Here is a 14534-nt window from a genome sequence, read left to right on the forward strand (position 1 = left end):
ATAACTGGAGGAAATCAACATCAAAGAGCAGAGTAAACATGAACAAACAAAGCAGTTAACCTAAGAGGAAAGAGATATTAACGAATCAGCTCTCTATCTTTAAAAGTAGATACCTTAATTAAAAATTATAATTCATATTTTTAGATGATGCAATGGTGAACTCAGGGGTCAACGTATCATTCACACCAGGCCAGAAAAATCCTTCTTGAGTTTGTACTTGAGATTTTTCTTTTGTTCTTTTTCTAAAACAGTTTTATTGAAATTTAATTGATATAAATCGATTTTTTAAAAACCCTGCACGTATTTACCATGTATAATTTGATGAGTTTGGTCCAATGCATACGTCCATGAAAACCCATCACCACTTATATCAAGTTCCAAGAACACATGTACCTTAAAAACCTGATGATCACATTTTCCAGAATTCTAAAATTAAAAATAAAAATAAGAAAACTTGTCTGAGAGTAAGGCCAAAGTCAAAGAAAGTAGGAAGGCAGTGAAGAGAGAGAGAATGCAAAAATCTTGGAGAATGCAGTTTGTACTGTTCAATACAATGATTCAGAGCTGAAGATACTGTCGGACCTTTTAGGAGCAGAGTTAAAAACATTTATTTGGGGATGAGGATAAGGCTTGAACCAATTTTGGTCAGGTTTCTGATATCAATGTCAAAAATAGGCTTGTGTGTTTGAGTGTGTCCTAAATGCAAAGGGTAGATCAGCCACCCTTGGTCTGATCTCCCTTACATCCATCTTTAATCTTACTATTTCCTTCATAAATTTGCTTCCACCACACATATTATGATGATTATTGGCTATTTCTCACTATAATGTGAGTTCCCACAGTGATCACACCAAATTAGTGTCTGCTGTGTTTTCAGTACCCAGCACTTTGTTCCTGTGAGGAGTGTGAGGAATATTTGTTCAATGAATGTTCTATTTGATCCACCTAAGAGTCTTATTGTGCAGAGGTCACAAAAAAAGTTTCACAGAGCAGAAAACTGATGTTTTGGAGAAGCGTCATCATTTGTTCAAGGTTACACTTTAGTACATCGTATCTTCTAGATGAGACTCTTGAGCTTTACCTGTGACAATTAACTTTTAGTATTCTATATTTAGGCGAAATCAACAAAGTAGATTTCTGAGTTGGGAACACAATTGTGAATTTAAAAGATAAAAATGGTCTTCTTGACCGAAATTTATTTTAAGCACACTTGTTCAAGTCTCTAAAAATAAAAATATATTTTATATTCAAAAAAATTTCATGTAGTTATGCCTTAGGTTTAATCAAAGTTGAAGACAGAATTATTTCTTAGTGAGTGATGATCCCAGCTTAACCCTTCCTAGAAACCATGTTGGATCACAACCTACAGCAGGGGTCCCCAATATTTTTGGCACCAGGGATGCATTTCATGGAAGATATTTTTCTGGTGGAGATGGGAGGTAATGGGCAGAAGGCAGAGTTCACACCATGATGCCATTCTGGCAAGGTTCATAACACACCCATTGTAATGCCCACACATTAGTCAAGACCAATACCCCCCCACAGTCAGCAAGAAAGAGATTAATTTAAATTGCTTTTATTAAAGTTGAATAAATGTAGGGTAAGGCTTTGTGGCTTTTAAATTAGTACTAACAAATGAAATATGAAATAAAAAGTGGAAGCTGGTGCTTTCCTTCCTAGATTACATATTTTAAAGACACGAAAAATGGAATTTGTACATTGAAAATACTGAATTATCTTCTAATATTTTTCTGAACTCTGTCAGAATTTTAGATTTTACTTTAAATCTTTTCCTACCACCTCAAATACCATATGTGCCCTATAAATATGGATAGCTATTATGCATCAATAAAAATATTATTGATCATGATTGTTTTCATTGTCTGAATTACAAAATCTGAGAGCAAGTATCTTCATTTTACCATCTACATTTTGTCTACTTATTATGTCCATAAAAATACCACATTTACGAAGCACATAGTGCAGCATGTGTAACTAAGAATAAAAGAAAAAAATTAAAAAGTTTGAAAACCACCGATTTGGTTCCATTTCCTCACTTTATTTTCTTTAATTTTTTTAATTTTTTCTTTATTAAATCATAACTGTGTACATTAATGCATTTACGGGGTGCAACGTGCTGATTTGATATACAATGTGGAGTGCTTACATCTAACTGATTAACATAACTGTCTCCTGCTTACTTATATGTTGTGGTAAGACATTCATACCCTATTCTTAATAGTTTTGAAATGTACCATTGCATTATGCATATTAGGTGAGGTCTTCCCAAAGACCCTCCCTCCTCCCAGTCTCCCCTCTCCCCTTCCCTGTCCCTCCTCTTCCCTCCTTCTTTCTGGATTATAGTCACTTTAAGGAGAAGACAATGGCCACCAGAGAAACTACATGACTTGTCTCAGAACACCCATCTGACGAGTGAAGGACTAGATCTTGACCTGAGCTCTCTGGACTTCCATCCAGGTGTCTTCTTATTAATTCATTCTGTATGAATCGTCTCATACCTTTTGAGGTTGAAAAGAGAGACAAGATATTCCCAGTGGGTAAGGTTCAGAGAAATAAACATCCACTCATGCACTCAAGTATAGCCTTTTATTGATGAGTGGAAAAGTAATGCCTTAGACCAAGCAGGTGCATCCTGAAGGCCAAGTGCCTTGATGACGTCCATGTACCTTCCATTCACCTTGCCATTTAAAGTTTAAGTAGAAGTGTTTTGAACCTGCACATCACCCATGGTAGATCATTAATACCAGTCTAAATAACTCCAGGGACACACAGAGGGCTTCTCACCTTCCTAACCTAAATAACTCTGAATTTTATTTATTTAATTTTTGTTCTGCTGAATTCTTGTTCTCCCTCATGTCCCTCCTCTAATGGATCCTCTGTTCTCTGCCGCAGCATTGACTTTACCCCAATCCACTCTGGCAATAACGTGTCGTCGTCGTCTTCTGGATGCTGTTGAGCTCCTGTCTTCCTCGGTCCTCTCACATCCTTTATAAAAACTCACCCATCATAAGTAACCAGTACATATCCCCGAACATTGTGCTGCAGACTTTGAAGAAAATTCATATTATTCTCCTAGTAGGAAGAAGTGGCTAATGTCAGTTTTAAATAGCAGTTGTTTTCCCTTTCCTATATTCATAAAGTAATTCTTGCAAGGCTTTATCTCCTCTGTTTTCTTTCTGCTCCTACCTAAGCATTTTGATTCCTAACCTCCTATGGGATAGCTTTTTTGCAATATGGATCAAGTTTATAATTTAAAAGAATAAAATAAGATGAGTGCATATAGATGGGGTAAGGGGATGTGTTTTGGTTAAATTTAAGATTTTTACTCCTCTGTGATCCTGAGTTCATAGTAGGTGGATATGTTTATAGTAAGTGTACTTGTTACAATATATAATACTTAAATGACAACTTCTCAACTGTAATAATCCACCCACTTTATCAGGAAGAACTCCAATAGAAGTGCAAGTATGTTCATGGTTAGGGTAATAAAAACCTGAAATTGAATTTCTTATTGGGATTGGATCATCTCTTAAAAGTAAATTGTGCCCTTAAGGTTGTAAGTACTGTAGATAATTTTAAATTTTTTTAAAGCTCCAATGATTTCTCAAGATTTAGCTCATTATAATGTAACAAACTTTTCTTATCTGGAACCATGTAGCCATGTTGAATCCTGCTTCCTATTCAACTGTGTCAATGCTGTATGACCGTAGGCAACCCATTTAACCTGTTATGATCAAGGATTTCTCATCTATAAAATTGAAGGGTTGGATGAAGTTACTTCTTAGATCAATCCTAGTTATTTGAATTTCATTATTATAACTGACTGATTTATTATTTTTGAAAAGGGCTACATTGTAATTATTAAATTTCAGGTTTTGTCCTTGCAAATCTATTGAAAGCATTTCATGTTTAGCATTTTACCGTTAAAAAAAAATCTGCAGACACTAATATTTTCAGTAACTATGTGAAGCAGAGAACAATATTTTACCTTTTCAAATAGAAAATAGAGTTTCTGTAACTGGGTTATAGCTTTCATGTGAAAGCCCTAGATTAGTTTCATAGTAGGGCTGAGTACATTGGATATCTATGTACACAGCTACGATTTAATAAAAAAAAAAAAAAAAGAGAGAGAGAGAAAAGGAAAATAGAGTTTCTGAAGCATTGGTTAATTTGCAAGAGCTCATGGAATGAGCTAGTGAGTGGCAAAGCTGGAACTCAAAACCTGTCTGTGGACCTACCATTGCTCTTACAAAGCTGTATGATTTACTTTCCAACCTAAGCGGACTACCTTAAACATTCAGTGTACCTCCACAATTCATCAAGGGAAACAGACCAAAAAAAAATTGCTGTAATGTGCTGGAATGGATATCATTAGAGACATCCTATGTATTCTATAAGGATAGAGAGGAGGGAGGTCACCCTGGGAGTTGGCAAAAGAATCCAAGAAAGAAAAATGTTTGAATAAACACTGACAAAGTGTAAAAGGGTATCTTAGGACCAGTGATCAGTAGATCCCAAAGGCATAAAATTTCTAAGGTGGGAATAGACGTGTTTTTGTATGTCTGGAGGTCATAAGGAACATAGTGGCATGGTATTTGAAAGAGGTTGTCTAGTATTTGATAATTAAAAAGTGGTTTACAGGGTAGTGCCTGTGGCTCAGTGAGTAGGGTGCTGGTCCCATAATACTGAGGGTGGTGAGTTCAAACCCAACCCTGGCCAAACTGCAACAATAAAAAAAAAAAAATTAAAAAAAAATTAATTTAAAAAAAAAAAGTGGTTTACAGGCAAATCTCAGAGATATTTATTCCAAACTACAATAAAATGAGTAGTTCTTTTGAGACAGGGTCTTCAGCTGTTGCCCTGGGTCGAGTGTCAAGGAGTCATAGCTCACAGCAACCTCCCCCAAGTGATCCTCTTGCTTCAGTTTTTCTATTTTTAGTAGAGACAGGGTCTTGTTTTTGATCAGGCTGGTCTCGAACTCGTGAGCTCAATCAATTCACCTGCCTCAGTCTCCCAGAGTGTTGAGATCACAGGCATGAGCCACCACACCTGGCCTTGTTACACAATTTTGTTTTTTGATTTCTCAGTGCGTACAAAAGTTGTGTTGAACTATTTTGTAGTTTATTAAATATGCAATCATATTATGTCTAAAAATATTACATATTTTAATTAAAAATATTTTGTTGATGGCAGTGCCCATAGCTCTGTGGGTAGGATACCAGCCACAGACACTGAGGCTGGTGGGTTCGAACCCAGCCCTGGCCAGCTAAAACAACAATGCAAACTGCAACAACAACAACAAAAATAGCCGGGCATTGTGGTGGGCACCTGTAGTTCCAGCTATTTGGGAGGCTGAGGCAAGAGAATTGCTTAAGCCCAAGATTTTGAGGTTGCTGTGAGCTGTGATGTCATAGCACTCTACCCAGGGTGACAGCTTGAGACTGAGAATATATATGTTTTTTATTGCTAAAAAATGCTGTCGTCTGAATCTTCAGCATGACAGCATTTTTTAGCAATAAAATATTTATATTGCTAAAATAAAAATAAAATCCTATTTTGGTGGTGGAGGGTCTTGCTCAATGTTGATGGCTGTTGACTGATCAGGGTGGTAGTTGCTGAAGATTTGGCATGGCTCTGGAAATGTCTCAAAATAAGTGCCATGGCATCTTTTCCAGAGGTAAATTCTGAAAATACAAAATTTTATGAAATATTCTCTTTGTGTTGGTCACCTCTTTGTAAAATGTTTTAATGGACATATATATATATTTTTTTCTTTAATTTTTAAAAATTTAGTGCAATTCAAATCAGTATGTCTGTTCATTTCAGCTCCTTCACTGCCAACCCAGGAGACAGAGGCTGCTTCAGTTTCTCGGCCTTCTCTTTGTGATGATCAAGGTATAAAGGTATCCACTGCATCGAACTTTAAACTTCACATCATCCTTATTTTTCTTGCTCTTGACAAACTTGGCATCCTTTTGTCTGCCTGTGGGGGGAAAGTCCTTGATTTCCTCAATTTTCCAAGGCTGCCAACGAGACGCATGGGGTGTGGGGGGAGTGTGGACCTGCACCCCTCTCCTCCGTGGTCCAAAAGATACTGATGGCCACAGTGAATATTTTTTAAATAAAGGTGCATTTAGCTACAATTTCCCATTTTCCCTATGTATGGTGACTTTAAGGGGGATTTAGGGGACACCCTGTATATTTATCAAAAAATCCATAGAATTTTAACAAAATTGAATCCTAATGTAAACTATGAACCTTAGTTAATAATAATGAACTGATATTGGTTCATTAATTCTAACAAATATGCCACACTAATGCAAAATGTTAATCATAGGGGAAACTGGGTGAGGAAGAGTGATTTTTTGGGAACTCTCTGCCATCTATTCAATTACTTATACATATATACAAATACATATGCACCAAATATAGGAGAGTGTCAACAAAGCCTGGAGTATGTATATTATAATCTATTTGAGAGGAATTTATTAGGAAAAGCTAGAATTATTGAAATGCAGACTGAAATCTTGGGTTTTTGTTTATACCACAATTATATCTGGAAATAAAACGTCAGAGCAGGGACAAACCAGTAGTGACCTTAGAAGGAACATACTGGAAGTGTCTTTACTAGTTAAATTTTCCTGTGGTAGTTTATCCTAATAGGTGTTACTATTTCCATTTGGAATTCATCATATAGTACTTTCTAGTTTAAAATACGTTGTCTCACACTATCGTTCTATGAGGAAGTGTTCATATGTATAAAGTACTACCTTTACAACAATGCCCACAGTATACTTGTGTTGGAATAACCTGAGTTATATGTTAGAAATGCAGAATTACCAGTCTCCAAATTAATACTTTGAAAACAGAATTTCAGTGCTGGGCCTAGAATTTTAAGCCAATATAAAAGATATTTTTATGCCCATTATGTTTTATTATTTTCCAATAATAGAGAGAGGTGCTGGGTATATCGTTGAAGAAGATGAAAGAAAGTGCCTGCGCCCATGGTAAATAACAGGAATAGGATAGATAATAAACACAGCAGACAGATACAAAATTTTAGATCGTGATGGTATGTAAGGAGATTTTACTTTGTCCAGGACGTTTAGGGAAAAACCCTTTCTTGGGAGGAGCTATTTAGCTAAACTACATATAAATGGAAGAAAAAGTGCAGGGCAGAGGGCATAGAACGTGCAAAGGTGTTCATATCGGATAATTTGTTCATAGTCGAGGGGTCAAGAAAGTTCAGGATATCTACAGCATGATGAAGGATGAAGAGGGTCAGACTGGTAGGCTGATCTGGTTACTTGTGGCTATATAACCAAGTTAGAGTGTAAAACAAGAATTTTGTTATGCTCAAGATTCAGCGTGTCAAGATTTTGGACAAAGGATGGCATGCTTTACCATGCTGCTCTACCATGTCGAAGAACTCATGGAATCATATGGAGTCTTCTTTACTATCTTTTCATGGCACCAGGAGATGTGGACCCCTCTGGCACTATTGACCAACGTACATACATGTGTCCTTTCCATGTGGCCTGGGCTTTCTCAGCATGGAGACTGATTTCTGAGGAGGGGCCCAAAAGTGACTATCCAGAGAGTAGGCATAACAAGGTACCTGAAGAGAAGCAGTGTGGCCTTTGGTAATCCAGCATTTGAGGTCCCATAGGAGTCATTTCGCTAATATTCCATTGGTTAAAGAAGTCATTCAGTTTCACTGGGAAGAGCTATAAACCTTGCTGCATTTTTTTTCTTTTTCTTTCTTTTTTTTTTTTTTTTTGAGACAGAGTCTCACTATGTTGTCCTTGGTAGAGTACCATAGCATGACAGCTCACAGCAACATCCAACTCTTGGCCTAAAGTGATTCTCTTGCCTCAGCCTCCCAAGCAGCTGGGACTACAGGTGCCTGACACAACACCTGGCTATTTTTTTTTTTTTTTGGTTGTTGTTGTTATTGTAGTTGTTATTGTTCAGCCGGCCCAGGCTGGGTTCAAACCTGCCAACCCCAGTGTGTATGGTTTGTGCCCTAACCCCTGAGCAATGGGTCATGGTGCTGATATAAACCTTGCTTCTTATAGAAAAAGTATCAAGGAGTTGGAAACAATTTTTTTTAGCACATATACATAGCCAGATAATAAAGGGGCTTTTAAGTCATCATAAAGAGTTTGATATTTATTTATTTAGGTAGAGTCTCACTCTGTTGCCCCTGGGTAGAGTGTGGTGGCATCATAACTCATAGCAATCTCAAAGACTTGGGCTCAAGCAATCCTCGTGCCTCGACCTTGATGGCATCTGGGACTACAGCTTCCCACCACGACCCCCAGCTACTTTTTTAGAGATGGGCTATTGCTCTTTCTTAGGGTCCAAGTACTAAGCTCCAGCAATCCACCCACCTCGGCCTCCCAGAGAACTAGAATTGCACTACTCTTTGCCTTGATTTTCATTTATTTCCAATAAGAAGGCATTTAAAATTTCAAGTAGGGGCATTATGATCTAAGAACAATTGATTTAAGAGATTTTAACATCATTCTATTTCATAGTACACACTTGAATTTGTAATTCCAAAATGGAATTTCATAAAATCCTGCAAATGGCCATAGTTAAAGAAACAGTACGCTATAATAGGTATTTTTAAACTTGCTTTGATATCACAGAATTTCAAAAATTAGAAAGGCCTTTAATTACATCTAGTAAATCTCCCTCTTCTTTTTATTATTATTATTATTATTTTTTTTTTTTGTAGAGACAGAGTTTCACTTTATGGCCCTTGGTAGAGTGCCATGGCATCACACAGCTCACAGAAATCTCCAACTCCTGGGCTTAAGAGATTCTCTTGTCTCAGCCTCCCGAGTAGCTGGGACTACAGGCGCCCACTACAACGCCCGGCTATTTTTTTGTTGCAGTTCGTCTGGGGCCGGGTTTGAACCCGCCTCCCTCGGTATATGGGGCTGGCACCTTACCGACTGAGCCACAGGTGCCGCCCTCCCTCTTCTATGTGATAATAAAAATCTGATCCATAGAGGTGAATGACTTGCCAAGGATTTCACCAGCAATCACTAAAAGATATTGGTCTAGGTAATGAATGAAAAATATGAGTAAGGAAAAAAGCAATACCTAGCTATTATGCTGTAATCATATACTAATACAATTATCCTTTACTGTTTGCCAGGTTATAAAATATTTTCCTGTAAAATAATTTACATTATTTGATTTGATCCTCATAACTCTCTGAAGTAGCAAGAGTGGGTATTAATGTTTTCATTTTATAGATTAGGTAATACAAGCTTAGAGGGGGTCATATAACTAATTATGTGGGAGAGCCTGAATTAGGAATGAAGATCACCTCCCTTCCAATTAAGAATCCTTCCTTAAATGAAGAGAAAGTGAGTATCTTTATCAAAATAAAGTAGTTACAAAGTCTATGGAAGTTCTAGCCAATACAATTAGGCAAGACAAGGAAAAAAGGACATCAAAATGGGAGCAAAGAAGGTCAAACTCTCCCTCTTTGCTGACAATACGCTGTTATACTTAGAGAACCCTAAAGACTCAACCACAAGACTCCTGGAAGTCATCAAAAACAGTAATGTCTCAGGACATAAAATCAATGTCCACAAGTCAGTAGCCTTTGTATACGCCAATAACAGCCCACATGAGAGGCTAATTAAGGACACAATTTCCTTCACCATAGTTTCAAAGAAAATGAAATACCTAGGAATATACCTAACAAAAGAAGTGAAAGACCTTTATAAAGAAAATTATGAAACCCTAAGAAACGAAATAATAGAGGATATTAACAAATGGAAGAACATACTATGCTCATGGCTGGGAAGAATCAACATTGTTAAAATGACTATACTTCTCAAAGCAATCTAAAGATTCAATGCCATCCCTATTAAAATACTAACAACATATTTTCAAGACTTGGAAAAAATAATTCTTCATTTTATATGGAAACAGAAACAAAACCCATATAGCTAAGGCAGTTCTTAGTAATAAAAACAAAGCTGGGGATGTCAGCATACTAGATTGTAGGTTGTACTACAAGGCCATATTGGTCAAGACAGCTTGGTACTGGCACAGAAATAGAGACATAGACATTTGGAATTGAATAGAAATCCAGGAAATGGAACTAAAATTGTATAGCCACCTAATCTTTGATAAACCAAACAAAAACATATACTAGGTGAAAGAATCCCTATTCAATAAATGGTGCTTGGAGAACTGGATATCTACATGTAAAAGACTGAAACTGGACCCACACCTTTCTCTACTTAAAACAATTCAACATGGATAAAAGACCTAAATTTAAGTCATGAAACAATAAAAATGTTCAAAGAAAGTATAGGAAAAACACTTGAAGATATTGGCCTGGGAAAAGACTATGAAGAAGACTTCTGTGGCAATTGCAACAACAAAAAAAATAAAATGGGACTTAATTAAACTGAAATCTTCTGTACAGCCAAGGAGACGACAACAACCCAAGCAAATAGACAACCTAAACAATGGGAAAGGATATTTGTGTATTTTGGATCAGACAAAAGCTTGATAACTAGGATCTATAGAGAACTCAAATTAATCTACATGAAAAAAGCCAACAATCCCATATATCTGGGCAAGAGACTTTAATAGAACCTTCTCTAAAGAAGATAGATGAATGGCTAATAAACATATAAAAATTATCATTGTCCCTAATTATTAGAGAAATGCAAATCAAAACTACCTGGAGATATCATCTAACCCCAGCGAGAATGGCCCACATCACATAATCTCAAAACTGCAGATGCTGGCGTGGATGTGGAGAAAAAGGAATACTTTTACACTGCTGGTGGGACTGCAAACTAATACAACCTTTTTGGAAGGAAGTATGGAGAAACCTCAAGCACTCAAACTAGACCTCCTATTTGATCTTTCAATCTCATTACCAGGCATCTACCCAGAAGGAAAAAAATCCTTTTACCATAAGGACACTTGCACTTGACTGTTTATTGCAGCTAAATTTACAATTGCCAAAATGTGGCAACAGCCTAAATGCCCATCAACCCAGGAATTGATTAATGAGCTGTGGTATATGTATACCATGGAATACTATTCAGCCATTAAAAAAATGGAGACTTTACAGCCTTTGTATTAACAAAGGCTGGATGGAAGTGGAACACGTTATTCTTAGTAAAACATCACAAGAATGGAGAAGCATGAATCCTATGTATTCAATTTTGATATGAGGATAATTAATGACCTAGTACCTGATGGGGGCTGGGGAAGGGGAGAGAGAGAGAAGGAGGAAGGAGGGTGGGGGAAAGAAAGAGCAGAAAGAGGGAAAGAGGGGGGAAGAAGGGAAAAGCAGAGAGAGGGAAGGAGGGAGGGGGGTGGGGATCTTGGTGTGTGACACACCTTTTGAGGGCAAGACACAATTATAAGAGGGACTTTACCTAACAAATGCCATCAGTGTAACCTGATTTTTCATATCCTCAATGAATCCCCTCACCCCTCCCAATAAAAAAGTCTATGTCTACTCAATGTCAAACATGACGAAGTAACACAAAGCAAATTTCCATGGATCTCAATTTTTCCAGACATCCATATGATTGATAATTTTATATAAAACATGAAGAAAATGAGGTAATTTGTCTACTTTCAAAGAGGATTCTTGCATCTTTTCATACACTTACACTAGGATGCAATCAAAAGTTAGAAAACATCAACATACACATGGGGAAAGTTTATACTTTCTTGCAGAGGATTCCTTCTTGAATTTTCACATTGCTTCAGATGTTCCGCCTCTGCTTCGGTGAATAGATAGCAAGTGCTCTGTGTTAGATTCTCAACAGATATCCAGAAGTGAGTGAAGCAAACATTTTGCTAGGAAAAAAAAATAGAAAATGGCACATCCACTAAAAATTCTTATTAAAAGTGGATTATAGTTATTGATTCCTTATCAGTCAACCTCCAGTCAAGTCCCACTCTTATGAATTTTCATTCTTTATCCTTTTAAGCTATCTAATTGATGATTTTGATTATCTTGGGCTCTGTAGTTGAAAATCATAATTGGGAAAATGGTAAATTATTTTGGTATTAAAAAGTTAATAAGTATCTCATTTGATATATTTCACATAAGTAAAATCGTAATAACACTATCTATAATTTTTTTCATGGAATAATACTTGAATTTCACATGCACTTAAGGACTTAAGGACAATTGTGAGGAACAAAGCATAAAGGAAATATCTCTGGTCCTAGGCGGTGCCTGTGGGTACAGTGCTGGCCCCATATATTCAGGGTGGCAGGTTCAAACCCAGCCCCGACCAAACTGCAACAAAAAATAACCAGGCACTGTGGTGGGTGCCTGTAGTCCCAGCTACTCGGGAGGCTGAGGCAAGAGAATCGCCGAAGCCCAAGAGCTGGAGGTTGCTGTGAGCTGTGTAATGTCATGGCACTGTACCGAGGGTGATAGGGTGAGACTCTGTCTCTATTAAAAAAAAAAAAAAAAAAAAAGGAAATATCTCTGGTTCTTAAGAGCTGGCTTTCTTATTAGGAAAACAAAATAAATATTCAGGACATGGCTAAATAAAATTCTAGTGATTCAAGATTAAGAGCAAAAGTAAGTGCTGCAGGGAATAGGTACTGTTCTGAGTTTAGGAAAATCAATAGCAGACAACTCCCTTGAAAGCCATTTAGAGACAAGCAATTTGGAGTGAGGCCACAAAGTCATTCTTATTCAGAGTCATAAGGAAAATCCGAGTATAAAATAGAGCTTATGATAAACCTTGAAAGATGAGCAAATCTCACTGGCAGAAGAGCATTTAAAAGGCAGTTTAAAAAACTTTCTGGCTAAAGTTTTAATACAAGGTAGTGGTGGAGACAAATTCAAATGGGAAAGGACTAGGGAAAAATTTTTAAAGTCAATGTTCATAGTTGAAAACTGGTCCTTAATCAATAAGGTGTTGAAAACTTTTGTCAAGAAAACTGTTCTAACAACTAAATTATCCCCCATTTTAACAAAGTGTAGTAAAGAATATTTTGCAGCTCCACTCATCACTAGAAGGAGTCTGTTTCTCTACGCTTTGAATCTCAGCTTGGCCATATTACTGATGCCAATGTGGCATCAGAAAATTTGTTATAAAAACAGATTTAAACAGTTCTTGAAAATTTGGTCTTGCCCTCTCTTGCTGTTGGGAATTCATAGGCCACGGTATGAAAAAGCCCAAGCTAGCCTTTTGGAAGAAGAGAGAATAGTCCATCTAGACATGCCATCAACTCTAGATGATCATCCAGACATATGAATAAGACCAGTCCAGAATCTTTAGCTCCAGACAAGTTGACAGCTGACAGCAGAGACCAGCCATGGTGCTCAAGGTCAGAAAAGCCTCTTCACCCATGGAATTATAAGCAAATAAATGTTCATTGTTTTAAGTCCCTAAATCTTGGTGTAGTATCTTACACAGAAAAAGTTAACTGATACAAAGAATTATCAAATGATAAACATTAAAACTTCACCTAGACACTGGCAAAGTGAACAGTTTAAACAAGTATCGGCAGAATTATTGACCAGAATTTCTTCATTCCTAAGAGAAGATAAAACATTAATTTTTTGTACTTTCATTGCATATGTTATACTATGATGGTACTTCCTTTGGTTACTATCTCCCACTAAACCATAAACTCTGTTTAAAGATCATTTATACTCCCTGTTGTAGCCCATATTTTTTGCCTGGTATATACTCTTATATACCAAACATTCAATAAATGTTTGTTGGATGAAATGCCTTAGATGACTGCCACCATATAAGATTGCAAAATACATACATGTATTTTTCTCAAGACATATATATATACCTTAATATTATCCCAGTAAGTTATCTATATAGTTGACTTCTCTAAGGCTATTAAGTCAGATATATGCATTTTGCCATATGATAATTTATTTGGACACCTGCTATTGTCTTTGCAGCTACAATCTTGACTCTTCATCCAAGATGAATCCAGTGGACTATCCTAGCTAAGTTATCCCAAGCTTTCTTGAGTAAATTTTCTTCAGGTTTGACTCACCTAGGTGCTACTAGTTCGGTATGATCTCAAGATGGAGATTTGGTTATTACTTTTTGTGCAACATAATCACTTAAAATGAATATTAATATTCTTGCCTAACAATTTCTGAATTTATGCTTTTGCTTGGTAATAAAAGAGTTTTTATTATTTCCAAAATATCATGTGAATGGAAACAAATTTAGCTTAATTTTCTTATTACTTATAATTAATCTGTTTCCAAAATAGAGGAAAACTTCTCATTCCACTCACTAGCAATGCAATACCAAAAAGAGGCTGTCTGATTTAATTTTACTGAAACCTGATTTCTACTACTCTGCTTTTTCCATAATGCATTCTTTTTTTGGCTCTCAATTAGGTTTCCTCCCTAAGGAAATATCTATAAGTAGACTTAAAACTTATGTTTCTTCTTCAAGAATATGCATAAAAGTATGTTAAAACTTTGGAGGAGGGTCTGAAAATGCCGGAAT

This window comes from Nycticebus coucang, chromosome 18, assembly GCF_027406575.1.
Source record: "Nycticebus coucang isolate mNycCou1 chromosome 18, mNycCou1.pri, whole genome shotgun sequence".
Classification (NCBI taxonomy): Eukaryota; Metazoa; Chordata; class Mammalia; order Primates; family Lorisidae; genus Nycticebus; species Nycticebus coucang.